This window comes from Pristiophorus japonicus, chromosome 23 (assembly GCF_044704955.1).
Source record: "Pristiophorus japonicus isolate sPriJap1 chromosome 23, sPriJap1.hap1, whole genome shotgun sequence".
NCBI classification, from domain to species: domain Eukaryota; kingdom Metazoa; phylum Chordata; class Chondrichthyes; family Pristiophoridae; genus Pristiophorus; species Pristiophorus japonicus.
In genome coordinates this window covers 21,623,127-21,650,411 of record NC_091999.1, presented here as the reverse complement: position 1 = coordinate 21,650,411, position 27,285 = coordinate 21,623,127, and the positions used below count along the sequence as shown (strand labels likewise).

The following is a 27,285-nucleotide window of genomic DNA, read 5'->3' as shown; positions in this document are numbered from 1 at the left end:
AAGAGGAGAATCACGCAAGAGTAAGGAAGGATATTAGCTTGGATGATGTAGAATCTATAGGGGTACAGCTGCGAAACACCAAAGGGCAGAAAACGTTAATGGGAGTTCTGTACAGGCTACGGATCAGACTGAATGAGAAAAAAAACTCAAACACATAGATACACAGAGACGTGTTTGCATTGTCCATAAACAGAGGGAGGCAAATAGTGATGGAATGTCAAGAAAAATACAGGTACAAAGAGAGAGACAGATAGAGGCAAAGACAGATAGAGAGAGCGAGACATAGAAACAATAACAAAAAATGATGGAAATACTCATCAGGGTACAGTCATAGAAACATAGAAACATAGAAAATAGGTGCAGGAGTAGGCCATTCGGCCCTTCTAGCCTGCACCGCCATTCAATGAGTTCATGGCAGAAAATTCAACTTCAGTACCCCATTCCTGCTTTCTAGCCATACCCCTTGATCCCCCTAGCAGTAAGGACCTCATCTAACTCCTTTTTGAATATATTTAGTGAATTTGCCTCAACAACTTTCTGTGGTAGAGAACTCCACAGGTTCACCACTCTCTGGGTGAAGAAGTTCCTCCGCATCTCGGTCCTAAATGGCTTACCCCTTATCCTTAGACTGTGACCTCTGGTTCTGGACTTCCCCAACATTGGGAACATTCTTCCTGCATCTAACCTGTCTAACCCCGTCAGAATTTTAAACGTTTCTATGAGGTCCCCTCTCATTCTTCTGAACTCCAGTGAATACAAGCCCAGTTGATCCAGTCTTTCTTGATAGGTCAGTCCCGCCATCCCGGGAATCAGTCTGGTGAACCTTCGCTGCACTCCCTCAATAGCAAGAATGTCCTTCCTCAGGTTAGGAGACCAAAACTGTACACAATACTCCAGGTGTGGCCTCACCAATGCCCTGTACAACTGTAGCAACACGTCCCTGCCCCTGTACTCAAATCCCCTTGCTATGAAGGCCAACATGCCATTTGCTTTCTTAACCGCCTGCTGTACCTGCATGCCAACCTTCAATGACTGATGTACCATGACACCCAGGTCTCTTTGCTCCTCCCCTTTTCCTAATCTGTCACCATTCAGATAATAGTATGTCTCTCTGTTTTTACCACCAAAGTGGATAACCTCACATTTATCCACATTATACTTCATCTGCCATGCATTTGCCCACTCACCTAACCTATCCAAGTCGCTCTGCAGTCTCACAGCATCCTCCTCGCAGCTCACACTGCCACCCAACTTAGTGTCATCCGCAAATTTGGAGATACTACATTTAATCCCTTCATCTAAATCATTAATGTACAGTGTATTCAGCTGGGGCCCCAGCACAGAACCTTGCGGTACCCCACTAATCACTGCCTGCCATTCTGAAAAGTACCCATTTACTCCTACTCTTTGCTTCCTGTCTGACAACCAGTTCTCAATCCATGTCAGTACACTACCCCCAATCCCATGTGCTCTAACTTTGCACATCAATCTCTTGTGTGGGACCTTGTCGATCGCCTTCTGAAAGTCCAAATATACCACATCAACTGGTTCTCCCTTATCCACTCTACTGGAAACATCCTCAAAACATTCTAGAAGATTTGTCAAGCATGATTTCCCTTTCACAAATCCATGCTGACTTGGACCTATCATGTCACCTCTTTCCAAATGCACTGCTATGACATCCTTAAGGGACTAACAGAGACAGGCAAAGACATGGACAGTGATGATGTGAAAATGAAAGACAGTCAGACAGAGAGTCTCAGAGAATCCCTTTGGAACAGAACTGGACACCGTGAGAAAGAGACAGAGACAAACTGAGAAACAGGGACAGAGAGAGTGAATCAGAGAGAGGCAGACTGAGAGACAAAACTCAAACACACAAACACATACACAGCTCTTTAAAGAGAGAGAGAGGCAGAGACTGAGCGACACGGATACATTTCACAATTTCATTTCATTATCTGCTCAGAGTGCCACAGAGTCACAGAAAAATGCAAATGCAACAAATGAAAATCGGGTATCACTGAGCAGGATGGGAAAAATCTCTGCTTAATTAAGAAATTACCAGGAGTGGGGTTCAAACCCATGCGGGTATAAACCCATTGGATCTTAAGCCAAAAGCCTTCAGCACTCGGCTATCCTTGTCCTGTCAACGCTTGGACTCAGCGACAGGCAAAGAGAGGCAGACAGACAGATGATGGGAAAGTGTGAGCCAGTCAAGCAGAGAGTCTGAGAGAATCCCATTGGTACTGAACTGGACAACGTGAGAAAGAGACAGATTGAGAGACAGAGACAAACAGAGAAACAGGGACAGACAGAGTGAGTCAGACTGAGAGAGACAAATACTCAAACATACAAACACATACACAGCTCTCTAAAGAGAGAGAGCGGCAGAGACCGAGCGACACAGATACATTTCACAATTTCATTTCATTATCGTTTCAGAATGTCACATAGTTACAGAAAATTGCAGATGCAACAGGTGAAAATCCGGTATCACTGATCAAAATGAGAGGAAATCCGTGTTAAATTAAAGAGATACCAGGAGTGGGGTACGAACCCACGCGGAAAAAACTCATTGAATTTTAAGGCCCACGCCTCAACCACTCGTCCATCCTCATCCTGACAGAATCTGGATCCTGGCTCTGTGAGAATCTGGGCTACAACCCCACCCCCACATACACACACAAACACATAGGTTTTCAGTGAGCATTTAAGAACATTTTTTGTAATATTACACAGGGGCAACTCTTCTATTCTTTTTCGAGTAATGCTCTGGGAACTTTCACATTCACCCGAGGGTGCAGACGGAGCATCAATTTAACATTTCATCCGAAGGTCAACAGCTTCAACAATGCAAAATTCCCAAGTGCTGCACTTGCGTGTTAGCCAACATTGCTCAAGTCTCAGGAATGGGACTTGAACACACAAACTCCTGATAGAGTCAAGAATGCTGCCACTGAACCAAAGCCGATACCAAAGTTCACAACCGTATTATTTTCCGCAAGTCTTTTTAAAAAGTTCCAGGACATACCAAATTCAAGGTGATGATTTCCATAGACAGTTGCACATACACAGAGATATATATATAGATAGACAGACACACAGACACACACACACACACATAACAAAAAATATACATGCACCAACGGACATGCACAGATGCCTCAGACATCTCGCGGGATAGAGAGGCTGAATCACTGTCGCTACTCTGGCTGATTTTTGCGTTTTTCTATCCGTATGTATCGTGAATATTGCAGATTAATAAAAATGAGAAAAAATTGTCAGTGTTGAAAGGTGTGGGACGTTATTCCATCTATCTCAGGATCAGTTTTGCAGAGACCTGGTTAAATTGTGAAATGGAATGAAAAAAAGCTGAGAATCGGAGTCGACAGGATTCAAACCTACGCAAGCATAACTCAATAGATTTTTCGTCCATTGCCTTAACCACGCGACCACGACGACTGCGTCACTGCTTCTTTTAACGTTACTCAGAAAAAATGTAGTCATCCATCTCTGTGCAGCAGACGGCACAGAATCCTGAAAAAGTTTCCGTTCGCTAAAAATTTGGAAGAGGCAATCTCCTCGTCCTGTATTTTTACTGTTCTCTATTTCTCTGTAAATTTTTAATTTGAATCTCCACCAAGAAACAGAAGTAAAATTCTACATTTTGAAAAAATGACCTACCTTCGAGGAATTGAACCCCGGTCTCCCGCGTGGCAGGTAGGGATACGCACACCTATACTAACGAGGAACCAACGTGCATAGGATCTGTCAAAGCAGGAATCGATCTGTGAACAGAACTGGACACCTTGCGAAGGAGACAGACAAATTGAGAGACGGAGACAAACCGACAAACAGGGAGAGACAGACAGCGAGATAGAGACAACAGGGGACAGAAAGTGTGAGACTGAGAAGGAGAGGCAGACTGAGTGAGAAAAAGACTCAAACACAGATATATACAGAGATGTGTGTGTGTGATCTGTAAAGAGAGAGAGGGAAAGAGTGAGAGAAAGACAGTGATAAAGACAGTAACAAGGAAAGAGACAGATAGAGAGAGAGTGACAGGTAGAGAGAGAGAGACAAAGATATAAACAGAAAATGATGGGAATACTCAGCAGGTTAAAGACAGGATCTACCAGCGATAAGCAAAGAGAGACCGACAGGGAGAGACATAGACAGACAGAGATGATGGGAAAGAGTGAGACAGTCAGACAGAGAGATTGAGAGAATCCCAATGGATCAGAACTGGACACCGTGAGAAAGAGACAGACACATTGAGAGACAGAGACAAACAGGGAAACAGGAAGTGACAGACAGCGAGATAGAGACAAAGAGAGACAGAAAGTTTGAGACTGATAGGGAGGGTCAGACTGAGTGAGACAAAGACACAAATACATACATACACAGAGATGTGTTTGCATGCTCCATAAAGAGAGGGAAGCAAATAGTAATGGAATGACAAGAAAAAGCCATGGACAAAGAGAGAGACAAAGAGGGAGAAAGATCGAGAGAGAGGCAAAGAGACAAAAACAGAAAATGATGGAAATACTCATCAGGTTAAAGACAGGGAATAACAGAGACAGGCAAAGACATGGAAAGAAAGAGATGATGGGAAAGAGAGAGACAGTCAGACAGAGAGTCTGAGAGAATCCCTTTGGAAAAGAACTGCACACCGTGAGAATGAGACAGATTGAGAGACAGAGACAAACAGAGAAAGAGTGACAGACATAGTGAGTCAGAGAGAGACAAAGGCTCAAACATACAAACACATACACAGCTCTCTAAAGAGAGAGAGAGCCAGAGACCGAGCGAAACAGATACATTTCACAATTTCATTGCCTTCTCGGCTCAGAGTGTCAAATTGTTACAGAAAATTGCAGATTTAACAGTTGAAAATCCGCTATTACTGATCATAATGGGAGGAAATGCGTGTTAAATTGAATTGATACCAGGACTGCGGTACGAATCCACACGGGAAAAATCCATTGAATTTTAAGGCCAACGCCTTAAAAACTCGGCCATCCTCGTCCTGTCAGGATCTGGATTCTGTCTCTGTGAGAACCTGGATTCTGTTTCTGTGAGGATCTGGGCTTCAACCCCAACGCCACATACAAACACATGCACATCGGCTTTCAGTGAGCATTTACGAACATTTTTAGTAATATTGACACGGGGGCAACTCTCCTACTCTGTTTCGAGTAATGCTCTGGGACCTTTCATATCCACCCGAGGGTGCAGACGGAGCTTCAATTTCACATTTCATCGAAAGTCAACAGCTTCAACAAAGCAAAATTCCCCAAGTGCTGCACTTGAGTGTTAGCCAATGTCATATGCTCAAGTCTGAGGAGTGGGACTTGAACACACAAACTTCTGATTCAGTCGAGAGTGCTGCCACTGAACCAAAGCCGATACCAAAGTTCACAGCCGTATTATTTTCCCCATTAATTTTTTATAAGTTCCAGGACATACCATATTTATGGTGATGATTTCCACAGACAGCTGCACATACACAGAGACGTATATACAGATAGACAGACACAGACACACACACATACATAACCAAAAATTTACACGCACCATCGGACATGCACAGATGCCTTAGACATATAGAGGAAGAGGCAGGCTGAATCACTGTCGCCACTTTGGCTGATTTTTGCGTTTAATATCCGGATGTATCGTGAATATTGCAGATTAATAAAAATGTGGAAAAAAATGTCAGTGTTGAAAGGTGTGGGACGTTCTTCCATCTGTCTCAGGATCACTTTTGTCGAGACATGGTTAAATTGTGAAATGGAATGAAAAATGCTAAAAAATCATAATCGGCAGGATTCGAACCCCTTCGTAGGAAAACCCAATGGATTGCTAGTCCATCGCCTTAACCACTCGGCCACGACTGCTGCATCTGTGCATCCGAAGACGTGACTGAGAAAAAAAACTCAGTCATCCATATCTGTGCAGCAGACGGTCAAAGAATCCTGAAAAATTCTCCATTTGGTAAATATCTGCAAGAGGCAATCACCTCTACCTGTATTACTCCTGTTCTATATTGCTCTGGAACTTTTTAATATGAATCTTTTCCAAGAAACATTAGTAAAATTCTACATTTTGAAAAAACTGCCCTCCATCAGGGAATTGAATCCCAGTCGCCCACGTGACAGGCGGGGATACTCACCACTATATTAACGAGGAACTGATGAAGAGCAGTTCTGTCAAAGCAATATTCGAGCTGTGAACAGAACTGGACACCATGAGAAGTCGACAGACACATTGAGAGACAGAGACAAACCAACAAACAGGGAGAGACAGACAGCGAGATAGAGACAACGAGGGACAGCAAGTGTGAGACTGAAAAGGAGAGGCAGACTGAGTGAGAAAAATATTCTCAAACACATACATATACAGAGATCTGTGTGTGTGATTTATAAAGAGAGAGACGGAAAGAGTGAGAGAAAGACAATGATAAAGACAGTGACAAGGAGAGAGACAGATAGAGAGAGAGCGACAGATAGAGAGAAAGACAAAGATATAAACAGAAAATGTTGGACATTCTCAGCAGGTTAGAGACAGGAACTACCAGCATCAGGCAAAGAGAGATAGACAAGCAGAGACATAGATAGACCGAGATGATGGGAAATAGTGAGACAGTCAGACAGAGAGATTGAGAGAATCCCATTGGAATACAACTAGACACGGTGAGAAAGAGACAGACACATGGAGCAATAGAGAAAAACAGGGAAACAGGGAGAGAAAGACAGCGAGATAGAGACAGAGAGAGACAGAAAGTTTTAGACTGAGAGGGAGGGTCAGACTGAGTGAGACAAAGACTCAAACACATACATATACAGAGTTGTGTGTGTGTGATCTATAAAGAGAGAGAGAGGGAAAGAGTGAGAGAAAGACAGGGACAAAAGAGAGACAAAGAGGGAGACAGATAGAGAGAAAGACAAATAGAGAGAGAGATACATAGAGACAAAAACATAAAATGATGAAAATACTCATCAGGTGAGAGACAGGGACTAACAGAGACAGGCAAAGGCATGGACAGACAGAGATGATGGGAAAGCGAGAGCTAGTCAGACAGAGAGTCTGAGAGAATCCCATTGGAACACAACTGGACACCATGTGAAAGAAACAGATTGAGAGACAAAGACAAACAGAGAAATAGTGACAGACAGAGTGAGACTCAAACACATACACAGCTCTCCAAAGAGAGAGTGAGGCAGAGACTGAGCGACACAGATATATTTCACAATTTTATTTCATTATCTGCTCAGAGTGTTACCGAGTTACAGAAAAATGCAAATGCAACAGATGAAAATCGGGGTTCACTGAACAGGATTGAAAAAATCTCTGTTTAACTAAGGAATTACCAGGAGTGGGGTTCGAACCCACGCGGGTATAAACCCATTGGATCTTAAGCCCAACGCCTTAACCACTCGGCCATCCTGGTCCTGTCAACACTTGGACTCTGTCTCTATGAGAATCTGGGCTTCAACTCCACCCCCACAGAAACACACAAACATACCGGGTTTCAGGGAGCATTTTCGAACATTTTTCATCATATTGACACGGGCGCAACTCTCCTATTCTTTTTCGAGTAATGCTCTGGGAACTTTCACATCCACCCGAGGGTGCAGACGGAGCTTCAATTTAACATTTCATCCGAAAGTCAACAGTTTCAACAATGTAAAATTTCCCAAGTACTGCATTTGAGTGTCAGCCAAGATAATGTGCTCAAGTCTCAGAAGTGAGGCTGACACACACAACATCCTGATCAGTCGAGAATGGAGCCACTGAAACAAAGCTGATACCAAAGATCACAACCGTATTATTTTCTCCAAGTTTTTTAATATTTCCAGGACATTCGAAATTCATGGTGATGATTTCCATCGACAGTTGCACATACACAGAGACATACATACAGATAGACATACACAGACACACACACACACAATAACCAAAAATATACACGCATCAACATAGCAATATAGAAATTAATTGCAGGATCAGGCCATAGGCCCTTCGAGCTTGCACCACCATTCAATAAGATCATGGATTATCATTCAACCTCAGTAACCCTTTCCTGTTCTCTCTCCATACCCCTTGATCCCTTTAGCCGTAAGGGCCATATCTAACTCCCTTTTGAATATATCTAACAAACTGGTCTCAACAATTTTCTGCGGTAGAGAATGCCACAGTTAACCACTCTCTGAGTGAAGAAGTGTCTCCTCATCTCGGTCCTAAATGCCTCACCCCTTATTCTTTGACTGTGACCCTTGGTTCTCTAACTCCCCAGCAATGGGAACATTCTACCTGCCTCTCAGCTGTCCAATCTCGTCAGAATTTTATATATTTCTATGAGAGCACCTCTCATTCTTCTGAACTCCAGTGGATACCAGCACAGTTGATCCAGTCTCTCCTCATATGTCAGTCCTCCCATCCCCGGAATCAGTCTGGTGAACCTTCGCTGTACTCCCTCAATAGCAAGGACGTCCTTCCTCAGATTTGGAGAACAAAACTGAACACAATATTCCAGGTGTGGCCTCACCAAGACCCTGTGTAATTGCAGTAAGACCTCCCTGCACCTATATAGAAATCCTCTTGCTCTGACGGCGAACATGCCATTTGCCTTCTTCACCGCCTGGTGCACCTGCCTGCCAACAATCAATGACTGATGCACCTTGACACCCAGATCAAGATATACACAGAGTGCTTTAGACAAATAGATGGATAGACAGGCAGGGTCACTGTTGCTACTTTGGCTGGCTTTTGCTTTTTTCTATCCGTATGTATCGTGAATATTGCAGATTAATTAAAGAAAGAAAACAGCGGCTGCGTTGAAAGGTGTGGGACGTTCTTCCATCTATCTCAGAATCAGTGTTGCATGGACCTGGTTAAATTGTCAAACAGAATGAAATATGCTGAGAAACATCGTCGGTAGGATTCAAATCTACGCGGAGAAACCCGAATGGATTTTTAGTCCATTGCCTTAGCCACTGGGCTACGACTACTGGTTCGCTGCATTGTTAAATGTTACTCAGATAGAACTCAGACGTCCATCTCTGTGCAGCAGACGGCCGCAGAATCGTGAAAAAGTCACCGTTTGCTAAAAATCTGGAAGAGGCAATCTGCTCTTGCTGTCACTGCTTTCCAAATGCACTGCTATTTCATCTTTAATAATTGATTCCTACATATTCCCCACTACTGATGTCAGGCTAACCGGTTATAATTATCCGTTTTCTATCACCCTAATGTGATGTTACATTAGCTACCATCCAGTCCATACGAACTGATCTAGAGTCGATAGACTGTTTGAAAATGATCATCAATGCATCCGCTATTTCAAGGGCCACTTCCTTAAGTACTTTCCAATGCAGACTATCAAGCCCCGGGAATTTATCGACCTTCAATCCCATTAATTTCCCCAACACAATTACCTGACTAATAAAGATTTCCTTCAGTTCCTCCTTCTCGCTAGATCCTCGGTGCCCAATATTTCTGGAAGGTTATGTGTGTCTTCCTTCGTGAAGACAGAACCAAAGTAATTGTTCAACTGGTCTACCATTTCTTTGTTCCCCATTATAAATTCGCCTGAATCTGACTGCAAGTGACCTGCGTTTGTCTGCTCTAATCTTTTTGTCTTCACATTTCTATAGAACTTTATTATGTTCCCAGCAAGCTTCCTCTCATAATCTATTTTCCCCCTCCTAATTAAACCCTTTGTCCTCCTCTGCTGAATTCCAAGTTTCTCCAAGTCCTCAGGTTGCGACTTTTTCTGGCCAATTTATTTGCTTCTTCCTTGGATTTAACACTATCCTTAATTTCCCTTGTTAGCCACGATTGAGCCACCTTCCCCGTTTTATTTTTACTCCAGACAGGGAAATACAATTGTTGAAGTTCATCCATGTGATCATTAAATGTTTGTCATTGCCTATCCACCGTCAACCCTTTAAGTATCATTCGCCAGTCTATTCTAGCCAATTCACGTCTCATACGATCGAAGTTACCTTTCCTTATGTTCAGGACCCTAGTCTCTTAATTAACTGTGTCACTCGCCACCTTAATGAAGAATCCTTCCTTATTATGGTCACTCTTCGCCAAGAGGCCTCGCACAACAAGATTGCTAATTAGTCCTTTCTCATTACACATCCCCCAGTCTAGGATGGCCAGCCCTCTAGATGGTCCCCGACATATTGGTCGAGAAAAACATCCTCAGTACGCTCGAGGAAATCCTCCTCCACCGTATTGCTTCTTGTTTGTTTCGCCCAATCTACATGTAGAGTAAGGTCACCCTTGATAACTGTTGTATCTTTAAGGCACGCATCCCTTATTTCTTGTTGGATGCTGTCCCCAACCTCACTACTACTGTTTGCTGATCTGTACACAACTCCTCTAGCGTTTTCTTCCCTTTGGTATTCAGCAGCTCCACCCACACATGTTTCCCATCATCCAAGCTAATGTTGTTCCTGACTATTGCCTTAATTTCCTCTTTAACCAGCAACGCTACCCCACCACCTTGTCATTTCTGTCAATGCTTCCTGAATGTTGAATTCCCAGCCTTGGTCACCCTGGAGCTATGTCTCCGTCATGCCAATTATATCTTATTCAGTAATAGCTGCTTGTGCAGTTAATTCGTCCACCTTATTACGAATACTCCTCGCAATGAAGCACAGAGCCTTCAGGCTTGTTATTTTAACACATTTTGACCCATAGAATTTGGCTGTAAAGTGGCCCTATTTGATTTTTGCCATGGGTTTCTCTGCCCTCCAACTTTACTTTTATTCTTTCGCTTCTGTGCCCATTCTACTTCCCACTATCTCCCGTCGCCCTGCCATATTACTTTAAACCCTCACCAACAACACTTGCAAACACTCCCCCTTGGACATTGGTTCTGGTCCTGCCCAGGTGCAGACCTTCCGGTTTAGATCTGGTCCCACCTCCCCCAGAACCGGTTCCAAAGTCCCAGGAACTTGAATCCCTCCCATCTGCAACACATTTCAAGTCATGTATTTATCTGAGCTATCCTGCGATTCCTGCTCCGACTAGCAGGTGGCACTGGTTGCAATCCTGAGTTTGCGACCTTTGAGGTCCGACTTTTTAATTTAACTCTGAGCTCCCTTAATTCAGCTTGTAGGTCCTCAGACAGAGTGAATCAGAGAGTGACAGAGTCTCAAACACATAAAGATATACAGGCCTCTCAAAGACAGAGAGTGAGAGGCACAGATACATTTCACAATCCCATTTCTTTGTCAGTTGAGAGTGTGACAGAGTTACAGATTCAACAGAAGGCATTCGGATATCACTGAGCAGGATGGGAGAAAATCGGTGTTAAATTCAAGAGTTACCAGGAGTGGGCTTCGAGCCCACGCGGGTATAAAGCCATTAAATCTTAAATGCAACGATTTATACACTCGGCAATTCTGGACTTTTGACCCTTCACATTCTGTCCCTGTGAGAATCTGGGCTTGAGCTCCACCCTCATCGACACACGCATACACACAGGTTTTCAGTGAGCATTTCACAATATTTATATAAAAGTGACACGGGGACAACTCACTGCTCTTTATCGAATAATGCTGTCGGAACTTTCACATTCACCCGAGGGTGCAGACGGTGGTTCAATTTAATATTTCATCCTAAAGTCAACAGCTTCACCAATGCAAAATTCCGCAAGTACTGCACTTGAGTGTCAGATAAGATTATATGCTCAAGTCTCAGGAGTGGGACTTGAAGTCGAAAATACTGCCGCTGAACCAAAGCCGATATCAAATGTCACAACCGTATTATTTTCCCCAAGTCTTTTTAAAAATTTCCAGGACATACCAAATTCATGGTGATGATATCCACAGACAGTTGCACATGATACACACAGATAGACAGACACAGAGACACACACACACATAACCAAAAATATACACGCACCAACGGACATACACAGAGTGCCTTCGACATAAAGAGGGATAGAAAGGCTGAATCACTGTCGCTAATTTGGCTGATTTTTACGTTTTCCTATCCGTTTGTATCGTGAATTTTGCAGATTAATGAAAATGAGAAAAAAATGTCAGTGTTGAAAGGTGTGGGACGTTATTCCAGCCAACTCATGATCCGTTTTGCATGGATCTGGTTAAATTGTAAAATGGAATGGAAAATGCTGAAATCGGTAGTTGGCAGGATCGACCCTGCGCGGGGAAACCCCAATGGGTCTTTTAGGCCATCGCCTTAACCACCCAGGCACGACTATTGGGTTTCTGCCTCTTTAAATGTTCCTCAGATAAAACTCAATCATCCATCTCTCTGCATCAGAACACCACAGAGTCCTGAAAAAGTCTCCGTTTCCTAAAAATCTTGAAGAGCCAATCTCCTCTTGCTGTATTTTTACTCTTCTATGTTGCTCTGGAACTTTTAATATGAATCTATACCGAATAACAGAAGTATAATTCTACATTTCGAAAATGCTTCCTCCCGCGTGACAGGCGGGGATACTCACGACTATACTAATGAGGTACTGACGGGTGTAGATTTTGAGATAGCAGGAATCGCGCTGTGAAAAGAGGTGGACACCATGAGAAAGAGTCAGACACGTTGAGAGACAGACACAAAAAGAGAAACAGGGAGAGACAGACAACGAGCTAGAGAAATAGAGAGAGAGCAAGTGTGAGACTGAGAGGGATAGGCAGACTGAGTGAGACAAAGACTCAAACACACACATACACAGAGATGTGTGTGTATGTGTGCTCCAAAAAGAGAGGGAGGCAAATAGTAATGGAAAACCAGAGACAAAGAAAAAGACATGGACAAAGGGAGCGACAAAGAGAGAGAGAGATAGAGAGAGAGAAGATAGAGAGAGAGAGAGACAGAGATAAACACAGAAAATGATGGAAATATTCAACAGGTTAGAGACAGGGTCGAACAGAGACAGGCAAAGAGAGACAGACAGGCAGAGACATAGACAGACAGTAATGATGGGAAAGAGAGCGACAGTCAGACAGAGAGGCTGAGAGAATCCCTTTGGAACAGAACTGGACACTGTGAGAAAGACACGGGCAGATTGAGAGACCGAGACAAACAGAGAAACAGGGAGAGACCGAGTGAGTCAGAGCGAGGCAGAGTGAGGGAGACAAAGACTCAAACACGCAAACACATGCACAGATCTCTAAAGAGACAGAGGTAGAGAGTGAGGCAGAGACTGAGAGACACAGATACATTTCACGATTCCATTTCTTTATCGGTTCAGAATGTCATAGAGTTACAGTAAAATGCAGATTCAACAGATTCTTACTGCAGTTGTACAGGGCCTTGGTGAGGCTTCATCTGGAATATTGTGTTTAGTTTTGGTCTCCTAATCTGAGGAAGGACGTTCTTGCTATTGAGGGAGTGCAGCGAAGGTTCACTAGACTGATTCCCGGGATGGCTGGACTGTGATATGGGGAGAGACTGGATCAACTGGATTTTTATACATTGGAGCTTAGAAGGATGAGAGGGGTTTCATAGAAACATAAAGATTCTGTCGGGACGGGACAGGTTCGATGCGTGTAGCTTGTTCCCGATGTTGGGAAAGTCCAGAACCAGGGACACAGCCTTCGGGCAGCCATGTCAACGTGGTGCCAATTATATCATATTCATTAATTGCTGCCTGCGCAGTTAATTCGTCCACCTTATTACGAATACTCCTCACATTGAGGCACAGAGCCTTCAGGCTTATCTTTTTAACAACTTTGTCCCTTTAGACTTTAGCGGTAATGTGGCCCTTTTTGAAAGGAATGACAAGGGTGTATGCGGTTACAGGAAGATGTGAGGGGAAACAAACATAATATGAGGGGAAGAGTACATCCGCGATGGACCAGTATGAGATCAAAAAGAATGGAAATATAAGGGGAATATCTTGATCCATATGTCGGAGAGGAGGAAGCCTAATTATAGGTCCTCACCCTCTGGGAGACGGGAGAAGGATAGATGCGGGTTTGACAATACTACGGAAGGATGTGTCATTGGAATATACACTGACCGAACCGAACCCACACATTACACCTATCAAGGGCGAGGAGAATATTGTGTGGTAACTAGCCTGGGAACTTACGTTATTCCAAGACAATCGGTGTCAGTGGGAAGAGCACGCATGACAGGCCAGGAAGACAATGACATGAAATATAAGCGGTGAGATTAAGCAAGATATTGATCTTTACATGTAAGAGCAAGCACAATCAATTCCCCTGTTACTTGAAGATTTAACTGAGCTCAAGAAATAACGTTAAAAGATATTAAGAGCTGAAGGATAAAGCAAAAGAACTGGACAGTGAAATGAAGGATAACCTGAAAAACCCGCCTTGGTACTTGAGATTAGACATCCCTGGATAACGATCCTTTCAAATAACCTAGTGGCAGTACAAATAGTAATTGCCTTGAGTTACTATCTTGTTATGTAATAAGTGCAAAGACAGGCGAGGCTTACCCGAGCAAAGTTACAAGATAGGGATCAGTATTATATCCCATGTGTTAGTCCTAGTGTAGCTGATCGTGGTGTTGATGCTCCTGGGAGACTGTGCAGGCAGATACAAGAGAAGCAGAAAGAAGAGATTGGCCAAGGCCCGTAACCAAGAATGCAGAAAGCCTTTGCGAGATCCAAAGAAGGTTAATCAATCAAAAAGACGGCATGAATACCTTATCTGAGTCGTGAGTGTCCCAATCTTATTGCCTGATCAATGAAATCGAGGCGGGAGACACACGAATCAAGACAGAATAAGGCAGGGAAAGGAAAATTGTTGTTCATGGTGGGATATGTTTAAGGGCTGTGCAGTCCTCAAATTGATGTGGCATTCAATTGTGATAATAATGGTAGTGGAAGAGATATGTATCGTGATCCAACTATATCTGATGTGTAAGATCAGAGAGATATACAACCACGTGGTTCTAGCCGAACAGCAAACAACCTTGTTAATTGTGTAATGTAGGCATGATAGCGAGGCGAATAACTTTGTAATGCATGAGGGAAACAGCCAAGACCCCCGAGCTTATGCACTGTATGTACAAAAAGAAATATAAGTGGCGTGCCAATATCCCAGGGAAATGGTCAGGGGTAGTATGTAAAGACTCCGCAAAAGATGGAACTACAATGATCCCAGGGATATTGTCTTGATATCACCATTTCCAGCAGATGGATCAGAACATATATGTGGTCAGCTGATTATTGAGAAATAATCAGGGACCAACAGGGGGGGACTGAAAGGGCAGATTACAAATTGTAATTACAATTAATAACAATAATTGTGATGTTTTAAAATGGAGTTAACAGGTTTTTAAAATGGATCCCACAGCCTGTTTTTCAGACTGTGGGAAGCATATGTGGGATGCCTTCCACAGAGGAGCAGATGTTCCAATTCATAGACCAAAGGGAGCTGGGCACGGACACAGATAACATAGAATTTGAATTTTATAGCAAGATAATAGTTAAATTTAAAAAATCATAACAACATGTATTTGCATTTAATAATTAAGGCATATAGAAGCCAGATTGGAGGAATCGCTGTACCAATCATTCATGTATTAATCAATCAGCATGTATTAATTGTAACTTGCGTAATTATGTAATGCTATAATCTGAAACTGTATAACTTAAGATGCCTTTGGCAGTATCTTCGAGGATTCCTTCAAGGATAGCTCCCCTGCCGGCTTGTATTCATAAAACCTGCATTTAGTTTAAGGCTAACAGAATCCGAGTGGTGGTTTGAAGTTAACCCTAACAAGGTTAGAGAGATAGGGAGAGTTGTTGGGGCTCGAGGAGTTTAGAGAGATATGGAGAGGTATAGGGCTGGAGGGGGTTACAGAGATATGGAGGGGTGTCAGGCTGGAGGAGGGTACAGAGATATGGAGGGGTGTAGGGGCTGGAGGAGGTTCGAGATAGGGAGGGGTGTAGGGGCGGGAGGAGGTTCGAGATAGGGAGGGGCGGGGCCATCGAGGGATTTGAACACGAGGCTGAGAATTTTAAAATCAGCGCCTCGCTGGGGCCGAGGAGGAGGAAGAAGTGCAGGAACACCCCCCCCTCATTACCTACCCTGCACTAACCCCCATCATCTTTGGACTTTCAGAAGGCTTTCGACAAGGTCCCACACAAGAGATTAATGTGCAAAGTTAAGCACATGGGATTGGGGGTAGTGTGCTGACATGGATTGAGAACTGGTTGTCAGACAGGAAGCAAAGAGTAGGAGTAAATGGGGACTTTTCAGAATGGCAGGCAGTGACTAGTGGGGTACCGCAAGGTTCTGTGCTGGGGCCCCAGCTGTTTACACTGTACATTAATGATTTAGACGAGGGGATTAAATGTAGTATCTCCAAATTTGCGGATGACACTAAGTTGGGTGGCAGTGTGAGCTGCGAGGAGGATGCTATGAGGCTGCAGAGCGACTTGGATAGGTTAGGTGAGTGGGCAAATGCATGGCAGATGAAGTATAATGTGGATAAATGTGAGGTTATCCACTTTGGTGGTAAAAGCAGAGAGACAGACTATTATCTGAATTGTGACAGATTAGGAAAAGGGGAGGTGCAAAGAGACCTGGGTGTCATGATACATCAGTCATTGAAGGTTGGCATGCAGGTACAGCAGGCGGTTAAGAAAGCAAATGGCATGTTGGCCTTCATAGCGAGGGGATTTGAGTACAGGGGCAGGGAGGTGTTGCTACAATTGTACAGGGCCTTGGTGAGGCCATACCTGGAGTATTGTGTACAGTTTTGGTCTCCTAACCTGAGGAAGGACATTCTTGCTATTGAGGGAGTGCAGCGAAGGTTCACCAGACTGATTCCCGGGATGGCGGGACTGACCTATCAAGAACGACTGCATCAACTGGGCTTGAATTCACTGGAGTTCAGAAGAATGAGAGGGGACCTCATAGAAACGTTTAAAATTCTGACGGGGTTAGACAGGTTAGATGCAGGAAGAATGTTCCCAATGTTGGGGAAGTCCAGAACCAGGGGACACAGTCTAAGGATAATGCGGAAGCCATTTAGGACCGAGATGAGGAGGAATTTCTTCACCCAGAGAGTGGTGAACCTGTGGAATTCTCTACCACAGAAAGTTGTTGAGGCCAATTCACTAAATATATTCAAAAAGGAGTTAGATGAATTCCTTACTACTAGGGGAATCAAGGGGTATGGTGAGAAAGCAGGAATGGGGTACTGAAGTTGCATGTTCAGCCATGAACTCATTGAATGGCGGTGCAGGCTAGAAGGGCCGAATGGCCTACTCATGCACCTATTTTCTATGTTTCTATGTTTCTATATGTTAAATCACCTGGAATGTCAGGGACACTCCTCCCCCTCTCTCTTGGTATTTATCTGCTCACTGCCTCACTCAAAGCTTATCTCCTATTGACAGTCCGTGTGAGAGCCCTCGTTGTCCCAGAATTACTCCCCATGGACACCGACTGACCTTCCCTGTGCCTCCGCCGCTCCCCTCCTTTTCCGTGATGGCCGACAAATTCAGGTTGTGTTCCGGTCAGCAAGCAAAAAATCGGGGCAGCGCGGGGGGAGGGCTCGTATAAATTAAAACACGTGGTGGGCCGGTTAGGGATTGGGGGGTTGGGGGGGGCGGGCCGTGTCCGGCCCACACGCCATATGTTTGACACCCCTGATCTACCCTGTTAAGCACTGTAAGAACGTTGTACGTTTTAAAATGAGATCACCTCTCATTCTTCTAAACTGCAGAGAATATAGGCCGAGTCTACTCAATCTCTGCTCACAGGACAATCCCCCATCCCAGGAATCAATCTGGTGAACCTTCGTTCCAATCCTCAATGGCAAGTACATCCGTCCTTCGGTAAGCAATCAAAAATGTATACAATAATCCAGGTGTAGTCTCACTAGGGCCCTATATAATTGCAGTAAAACGTCCAAGAGCAAGTTATTATTTAAATGGAGAAAGGTTGCAAAGTGCAATGGGACCTGGGGGTACTTGTGCATGAAACGCAAAAGGATAGTATGCAGGTACAGCAAGTGATCAGGAAGGCCAATGGTATCTTGACCTTTATTGCAAAGGGGATGGAGTATAAAAGTGGGGAAGTCTTGCTACAGCTATAAACATTTTTGGTGAGGCCACACCTGGAAAACTGCGTGCAGTTTTGGTTTCCATATTTATGAAAGGATATAATTGCTTTGGAGGCAGTTCAGAGAAGGTTCACTAAGTTGATATAAGGGATCAGCAGGTTGACTTATGAGGAAAGGTTGAGCAGTTTGGGCCTCCACTCATTGGAATTCAGAAGAATGAGAGGTGATCTTATCGAAACGTGTAAGGTTATGAGGGGGCTTGACAAGGTCGATGCAGAGCTGATGTTTCCACTGATGGGGGAGACTCAAACTAGAGGGCATGATCTTAGAAGAAGGTGCCGCTCATTTAAAACAGATGAGGAGGAATTTCTTCTCTCAGAGGGTTGTAAATCGGTGGAACTCGCTGCCTCAGACAGCTGTGGAAGCTGGGACATTAAATAAATTTAGGACAGAAATAGTTTCTTAAATGATAAGGGGATATGGGGAGCGGGCGGGTAAGTGAAGCTCAGTCTATGATCAGATCAGCCGTGATCTTATTGAATGGCGGAGCATGCTCGATGGGCCGTATGGCCTACTCCAGTTCCTATTTCTTATGTTCTTATGTTTACTATTATTCTCAAATCCTCTTGTAATAAGCAACATATCATTTGGTTTCGTAATTGCTTGCTGTACCTGCATATTAACTTTCAGTGATTCGTGTACAGGGACACCAAGGTCCCTCTGAACACAAACATTTCCCAATCTCTCACGATTTCAAGTAGCTGTTTCCACTCCAATTTGGCTAAATCACATCTCAGCATAGTAAAATTGGCTTTTCCCCAATTGAGAACTTTTATTCCTGGTCTATCTTTGTCCTTTTCCATAACTACCCTAAATCTAACTGAATTACGATCGCTAGCACCAATGCTCACCCACTGATAGCCCTTCCACCTGCCCAGCTTCAGTCCCTAATATTAAGTCCAGAACTTCCCCCTCTCTTGTTGGGCTTGCTACGTACTGGCTAAAAGGTTCAGCTGGTTGCTGACCCCTCTGCGAAGGGAAATAGATCCTTCCTATCCACTCGACCTCGGCCCCTCATTATTTGATACACCTCATTAACGTCTGCCCTCAGCCTCCTCTGTTCCAAAGAAAACAAACTATTAAGAGGGTTGATGGGCTGGAGGAGGTTACAGAGATAGGGATGGATGAGACCCTGGAGAGATTTGAACAAGAGAAGGTGTATTTTAAAGGCTGATGCCACCAGCCATCTCGCCCATCACAGAATGTGACTCACTACCAATAGGAAGGATGTTACGTTAACTACTACAAATGCATAATTTGAGGAAATTAATCTCTGTCCCTTTAACTAACAGCTACATGGAAAGAGGGAAACGAACGACCTTTAAATACCTGGTCCACTTGGCACTGAAGTGTCTGAAACTCATAATAGGAACTCATAAATAGAAATAAAATACTGACAGATGTTAAACTGTTTTGTTGACAAAATAAATCTTGATTTAACTTTTAAAAGATAAATTGTTTAACAGGGGTTCACACAGACTCACCTGATAGGCCGACTCAGGATCCACTCCTCAAGCACCGCGATTGGTTGCAGAACACGCTGCTCCCTTGGCCCTCCGGTCTCTGACCTCTCTTCCTGTTGGTTCCCAGGGCAATCATTCACCACTCATCAACATTACACTGCCAGATTAAGTTGAGGGTCTCGGAGGAAGAAATAAAATGAGGCCGTGAATCTGAGTTAAGAAATAAAATTAGAAAAGCATGATTAATTGAACGAGGAGAGACAATATAAATGAAAGGGTACAATCCAAAAGGGGCTGCATGAACAGTGAGACCTATGTGGAAAAATCGCTGAAGAGACAGGAAAGGTTGGGAAAGCAGTTTAAAAAAGCTTGCAAGATCCTGGGCATCACAGAGTAGAAAAGCAAGGAGGTTATGATGAACCTTTGTAAAACACTGGTTCGGCCTCAACTGGAGCATGTGTCCAATTCTGGGCTCCGCCCATTGGGATGGGATACCCTTAGAAAAGGTGCAGAAAAGATTGACAAGAATGATTCACGAGATGAGGGACTTCAGTTATGTGGATTGACTGGAGAAGCTGGGGTTGTTCTCCTTGGAGCAGAGAACGTTGAGAGGAGAATTGATAGAGGTTTCCAAAATCATGAGGGATCTGGACAGAGGAGATAGAGAGATACCGATCCCATTGGTGGAAGGGTCAAGAACCAGAGGAGACTGATTTAAGGTGGATGAGCAGAAGAACCAAAGGCGATGTAAGAAAAATCTATTTCATGCAGCGAATCGTCAGGATCTGGAATGCACGGCCTGAAAGGATGGTGGAGGCAGACTCAATCACAGCTTTCAAAAGGGAATTGGATAAGTATCTGAAAGAAAACATTTGCAGGACTGGGGGGAAGTGCGGGCAGTGGGACTAGCTGGGAGCCGGCAAGGGCTCGATGGGCCGAATGGCCTTCTGTGTTGTAACCATTCTCTGATTGTGTGAGCAGAACGACTCTGTTTCCTGACTCAATCTAAAGCCTTCCTGATTGTGAGCACCTCTGTTTAACCTGTCTATCTCCGCCTTAAATATATTCAATGATCCAGCCTCCACAGCTCTCTGGGGCCGAGAATTCCACAGATTTGCAAGAAGAAATTCCTCCTCATCTCGTTTTTAAATGGTCTGAGGAGAAAGGCTGCATTTGTAAATAGAACAGGATTTACTGGGATTGCTTTGGGCCCTGAACCATGTTCATTCTGGCAGCTCTTGTTTGTTTCTGATTATCTTAATAGCCCCTATATATGGGCTGGAGATTAATATCTTGTATAAATGTTGAACAAATTATCTTCGTTTCAAACACAGTGTGTCGAATATTTGATTCCTCCATGATCAGAGGAGACGAAATGATGTTCTGTTACCGACTGTTTCATTTTAGTGCTTTTTCTTAATCTAACTTATATCACTTCTCACCTAGTTCACCTTCTATTATATCAAACCCCAAACTTGTCCCGTTTGAGTACATGAGTTGTAATTGTAGTAGACTTAACTGCAGTGTCTTACTTTAATCTCAGCTGAAATCCTTTGAACCGCCCCTTTATTGAACTGCCTTGCAAAAGGTTTGAAATCCGTTACTTTCTGTAACCTGGTTTTGGAACCGATTGAATTTTAAAATGCATCCACACATTTTGCACGTGATAGCCTGTGAAATATTCTGATATTTGTAATTGTCATTGTCACAAACTCAGCTCTCTAGCCACCGACTCAATCCCTCTCCCCAACTTGTGTCTGTGCCTGAACCGGACTGTTTGCAATCTTGGTGCCATATTTAATCCTGAAGTATGTTTTTAACCACATATCCACAGCTTAATTAAGAATGCATATTCCCACCTCTGTAACACCGCCCTTGCCTCAGCTCATCCGCTGCTGACCCCTCATCCCTGCCTTTCTTACTTCGGGACTTGACTATTACAACGCACTCCTGCCACATGCTCACCTGCATAAACTAGAGTGGATCCAAAATTCGGTTGCCCGTGCCCTAACTCTCACCAAGTCCAGCTCACCCATCAGCCCTGTGCTCGCTGAACTACATTGGCTTCTGGTTCAGCAACGCCTTGATTTCAAAATTCTAAAACTTATTTTCAAAACTCTTCATGGCCTCGCCCCACCCTAGCTCTGTAAACTCCTCCAGCCCCAACCAGCACCACATCGCCCCACCCCCTCCGCCCACCCATGTGATATCTATCTTCCTGAGCATCCCTGATTATAATTGGTGGCTGTGCCTTCTGTTGTCCAGACCCCAAGTTCCTGAAAACCCAGCCTAAACCTTTCTGTCTAACCTGTGCAGTACCTGCCCTGGCAGTTCCTGATGGGATACTGCAGAGCAAGCTTTTCTCTCTTATCTAATCAATGCTGCATCTTTCCACGGAGTGTTTGATAGCAGAGTGTAGGGTGAACTTTACTCAGTATCGAACCAGTGTTGTTCCTCCTCTGGGTATGTTTGATGGGATGGTGTAGAGGGGGATTTACTCTGTATCTATCCCGTGCTTTACCTGTCCTGGAAGTGTTGTGATGGACAGTGTCGGGGGAGCTTTACAGCATATGTACACTGTACTGTACCTGCGCTGGGAGTGTTTGATGGGGCAATGTCGCAGCAGTTGTACTCGATATCTAACCCATGCCGTAACTGCGATGGGAGTGTTTGATGGATCAGTCTAGGAGCTTTACTCTCTGACTAACCCATGCTGTGCCTATTGTGCGAGTGTTTGATGGAACAGTGTAAAGGGCGATTAACTCTGTAACTAAGCAGTGCTGTACTTACCTTGGGAGTGTTTGGGACACGCTTGAGGATGATTTAACCTTCAATATCCAAAGCTTTATCTGCCTGGGAATGTCTGGTGAGACATTGTAGAGGGAGCTTTGCTCTGCATCTAACTCGTGTTGTCATCATCATCATCATCATCATAGGCAGTCCCTCGGAATCAAGGAAGACTTGCTTCCACACCTGAAGTGAGTTATTTGGTGGCTGAACAGTCTAATACGAGAGCCACAGACTCTGTCACAGGTGGGACAGATTGTCGTTGAAGGAAGGGGTAGGTGGGACTGGTTTGCAGCACGCTCTTTCCACTGCTGCACTTGTTTTCTGCATGCTCTTGGCGATGAGACTCCCGGATGCACTTCCTCCACTTAGGGTGATCTTTGGCCAGGGACTCCCAGATGTCAGTGGGGATCTCGCACTTTTTCAGGGAGGCTTTGAGGGTGTCCTTGTAACATTTCCGCTGCCCACATTTGGCTCATTTTCCGTGAAGAAGCTCCGCATAGAGCACTTGCTTTGGGAGTCTCGTGTCTGGCATGCGAACTATGTGGTCTGCGTCGCGGAGCTAATCGAGTGTGGTCAGTGCTTCAATGCTGGGGACGTGAGCCTGAACGAGGACGCTGACGTTGGTGTGCCTGTACTGCCAGGTTATTTGTAGGATTTTGCGGAGACATCGTTGGTGATATATCTCCAGCGAGAAAAAGTGTCTACTGTCCATTGTCCATGCCTCGGAGCCATACAGGAGGGCGTGTGTTGCTACAACCCTGTAGACCATGAACTTGGTTGGACCTGCCCAGGGAATGGTTAATGAGACAATGTCGAGGAAACTTTACTCTGTCTCTAACCCATGTTGTATCTGTCCTGGGAGTGTTTGATGGGACAGTGTAGAGGGAGCTTCACTCTGTATCTCACCCGTGCTGCACCTGACCCGGAAATATCCGCTGGAATAGTATAGAGGGAGTTTTTCTCTACATCTAACAGATGCTGTGTCTGCCTTGGAATGGCTGGGCCAAGTTAGAGGGAGATGTAGTCTGTGTATAACCTGTGCTATACTTGCACTGTAAACGTTTGGTGGATTAGTATAGAGGGAGCTTTATTCTATATTGAACTTGTTAAGTCCAGAAAAAGTAATGTGATTGAGTACTGTAGACGTGAGTAAGTGTGACCTGTCTCTTTATTCTAACTTCAGAGTGCACGGACAACATGGAATGTCTGCTTCTATACCCTGCTGCCAAGGGACGCTGGGATCCCTTGGGACTCCAACAGATACGTCCTGTGGTGGTGGTAGAATTCTGGTTACATAGGGTTGTATACATAACATCACTCCCTCCCAAAGTCAAGAGTACACTTATTTGCAAGTTGAGACAATCTGGGGCTTTTCGCTCCCGAGTCGATCGTCTCGGTACAAATGCAGGTGCAGGTGAGTTGCTTGGTTCTTCGCTGGTCTGCTGCGCAGCTGACCTTGCTGGGATGCTGGGGATGATGAGTTCAGCTTCGTGGTCAACCATGATGTTGGTTTCCACTTGTGTGTTTGTCGGAGGGTGGAATTTGGTTGCTTGTGGCTGCCTGTGAATCTCAGATTGGCTTGGTCCAAATGCTTTCTGCAAGTTAATCCATTTGCGAGTTTGGCCTGAAACACCCTCCTCCCTTCTTTGGCTATGACAGTGCCAGCAAGCTATTTGGAACCATGTCCATAGTTGAGTACAAATACAGGGTTATTGATTTCAATATTGCGTGACAAATTTGTGCAATCACGGTACATTTTTTGTTGATGCCGCCTGCCTTCGACTTGATCATGGAGATCAGGGTGAACGAGAGAAAGCCTTGTTTTGAGCACCCTTTTCAGGAGCTGCTCAGCTGGTGTACCCCGGTGAGAGAATGGTGTCTGGTGCAGTGGCTGAGCAGGACTCAGGATAGGTGGGTCTGCAGGGAGCCTTTTGACATGTGTATCAAGCTTTGCTTGATGGTTTGGACTGCACATTCTGTCTGGCCATTGGATGCGGGCTTGAACGGGGCAGATGAGATGTGCTTGATCCCATTGCATGTCATGAATTCCTTAAATTCAGCGCTGGTGAAGCATGGCCCGTTGTCACTGACAAGGACATCAGGCAGGCCATGCGTGGTTCGGAGGTTTTCGAGGATGGCAGTGGACGTGCTTACAGACATTATGACACACTCAATCCAGTTAGAATAAACATCCACAAGAACGAAGAACATTTTGCCTAGAAATGGGCCAGCAAAGTCAATGTCGATCCTAGACCACGGTTTGGAGAGACATGACCGCTAACTTGGGTGCCCTGGGTGCATTGCTCAGTTGCGAACAAGTGGTGCATTGGCGCACGCAAGACTCCAAATCTGAGTCGATATCGGACCACCACACATGGGGTCTGACTATAGCTTTCATCATTACTATGCCTGGGTGGGCACAGTGTAGGTCATGTTTGAACATTTACCTCGCTTTCTTGGGCAAAACCACTTGATTACCCCACAAAAGACAGTCCGTCTGTATGGACATTTCGTCTTTACGCTGCTGGAACAGTTTGATCTCTTCATGCATCTCTGCTGGGACGCTGGACGAACTCCCATGGAGGACACAGTTTTTACAAGGGACAGTAAAGGATCCTGGCTGGTCCAGGTCCTCATCTGGCGGCCGTAACGGGTGACTTTTCATTTTCAAATGCATTCATCACCAAGAGCAAGTCTGCAGGCTGTGCCATTTCCATCCCGGTGGTGGGAAAAGTAGTCGACTGAGGGCATCAGTGCAGTTCTCTGTGCCTCGCCAGTGGTGAATTACATACTTATATGCATACAGCGTGAGCGCCCATCTTTGGATGCGAGCAGATGCATTGGTATTCATACCTTTGCTCTCTGTGAATAGCGATATGAGCGGCTTATGGTGAGTTTCTAACTCGAACTAAATCCCAAACTGATACTGGTGCATTTTTTCACCCCGTAAACGCATGTCAGAGCTTCTTTTTCAATCATGCTGTCGGTCCTTTCGGCCTTGGATGAACTCCTAGACGCATAGGCGACAGGTTGCAATGTTCCCAATTCATTTGCTTATTGTAACACACGCCCGACCCTGTACAAAGATGCATCGCAAGCTAGCACTAAACATTTACATGGATCATACAGGACAAGCAGTTTGTTGGAACATAACAGATTTCGGGCTTCCTCAAAATCAGTCTCTTTTGATTTTACCCATGCCTAATAATCTCCCTTGCGCAGCCATATGTGTAGAGGTTCTAGCAAGGTGCTTAACCCGGGTAGGAAATTACCAAAATAACTGAGGAGCCCCAGGAAGGACCACAGCTCCGTCACGTTCTGTGGTCTCGGCGCATTCTTGATGGCCTCCGTCTTGGCGTCAGTGCGTCTGGTGCCATCTGCCACGATTCTTCTCCCTAAAAACTCGACCTTTGCCGCCAGGAAAACACACTTCGAACGTTTCAACCTGAGTCCCACATGATCGAGCCGACTTAGAACCTCTTCCACGTTCTGCATGTGCTCGATGGTGTCCCGACCTGTGACCAGTATATCATCCTGGAAAACCACAATGTGCAGAACCGACTTCAGCAGACTCTCCATGTCCCTTTGAAAAATAGCCGCGGTCGATCGAATTCCAAACGTGCATCTAATGTCGATGAACAGACCTTTGTGCGTGTTGATGCAGGTGAGGCCTTTTTAAGATTCCGTCAGCTCCTGCATCATGTGGGCCGAGGTCAGGTCCAACTTGGTGAATGTCTTTCCTCCTGCCAGTGTCACAAATAGTTCATCTGCCTTGGGTTGCGGGTACTGGTCCTGCAGTGAAAAATGGTTAATCATTACTTTATAGTCCCCACAAATTCTGACCGTGACATCGCCCTTGAGAACCAGAACAACCTGACTGGCCCACTCGTTGAACTCCATGAGTGCGATGATGCCCTCTCGTTTCAGCCTGTCTAACTCGATCTTCACTTTCTCTCGCATCATATATGTCACTGTCCTTGCCTTGTGATGGATGAGTCATGTACCGGGAATTGAGTGGATCTGCGCCTTCGCCCTCAAGAAACTTCCGATCCCTGGCTCAAACAACAATGGAAACCTGCTCAGAACTTGGTCACATGAGGCATCATCGATGGATGAAAGCGCTCGGATGTCATCCCAGTTTCAGCGTATTTTTCTCAGCCGGCTTCTGCCGAACAGTGTGGGGCCATCTACTGACACTATCCTTAGTGGTAGTTCGTGTACTGTTCCATCATAAGAGACTTTTTAATATGCTGTGCTGTCAGTTACAGGGATCAGCTCTTTAGTGTAAGTTTGCAGTTTGGTGTGAAAGGGGCTCAGCTTGTGCCTGTCGTAGGCCCTTTTCCCATGATGGACTGACTCGCACCCATGTCCAATTCCATGAATAGTGGAATTCCGTACAGTTCAACATTTAACATGATCGGTGGATATTTCGTGGTGAAGGCGTGTACCCCGTACACTTCTGCCTCCTCGGGTTGAGTCTCTAGTTCAGTTTGAACCACCATGGATCGGTCTTCCACTGCAATGTGCTGCTTTGCAGTGTTTGCAGCTCATCTGCACATTCGCTGGAGGTGTCCCCTTGTTCCACAGCCTTTGCACGCATAGTGTTTGAAGCTGCATTGATGGGCTCGATGATCACCTCCGCAGTGCCAACAAGCTGTTAACTGCCTCGCATTAACGCTTTATGGCAGACTCTGAGTCATCTGAGATCAGGCAGCTGCAGGCGTGCACATTCTGCCATATGCATTCCTGCCTGAAAACGATTTTACTTTGTGCACAGTATTTGCCGAAACATCTGTACACTGCGAAATTTGTTTCGTGTTATTGCTGGTGGACATAAATGCCTAGGCTATCGTTATGGCTTTGCTCAGGAGCAGTGTTTCAACAGTCAATAGTTTGCGAAGGATATCCTCATGGCCAATGCAAAGCACAAAAAATC

At 44.8% G+C, this 27,285-nt stretch overlaps 2 non-coding genes and 1 pseudogene across 2 annotated transcripts; 1 reads left to right on the top strand and 2 right to left on the bottom strand.

Annotated features, from left to right (window-relative positions):
* LOC139235430 (zinc finger protein 850-like) overlaps positions 1-27,285 on the top strand; it is a 192,382-nt pseudogene that overhangs the window by 48,402 nt on the left and 116,695 nt on the right.
* trnaa-agc (transfer RNA alanine (anticodon AGC)) lies at positions 5,818-5,900 on the bottom strand. Its single transcript has one exon. It is a non-coding gene; the product is annotated as a tRNA-Ala (tRNA).
* Positions 7,371-7,453, bottom strand: trnal-uaa (transfer RNA leucine (anticodon UAA)). The gene has a single exon. It is a non-coding gene; the product is annotated as a tRNA-Leu (tRNA).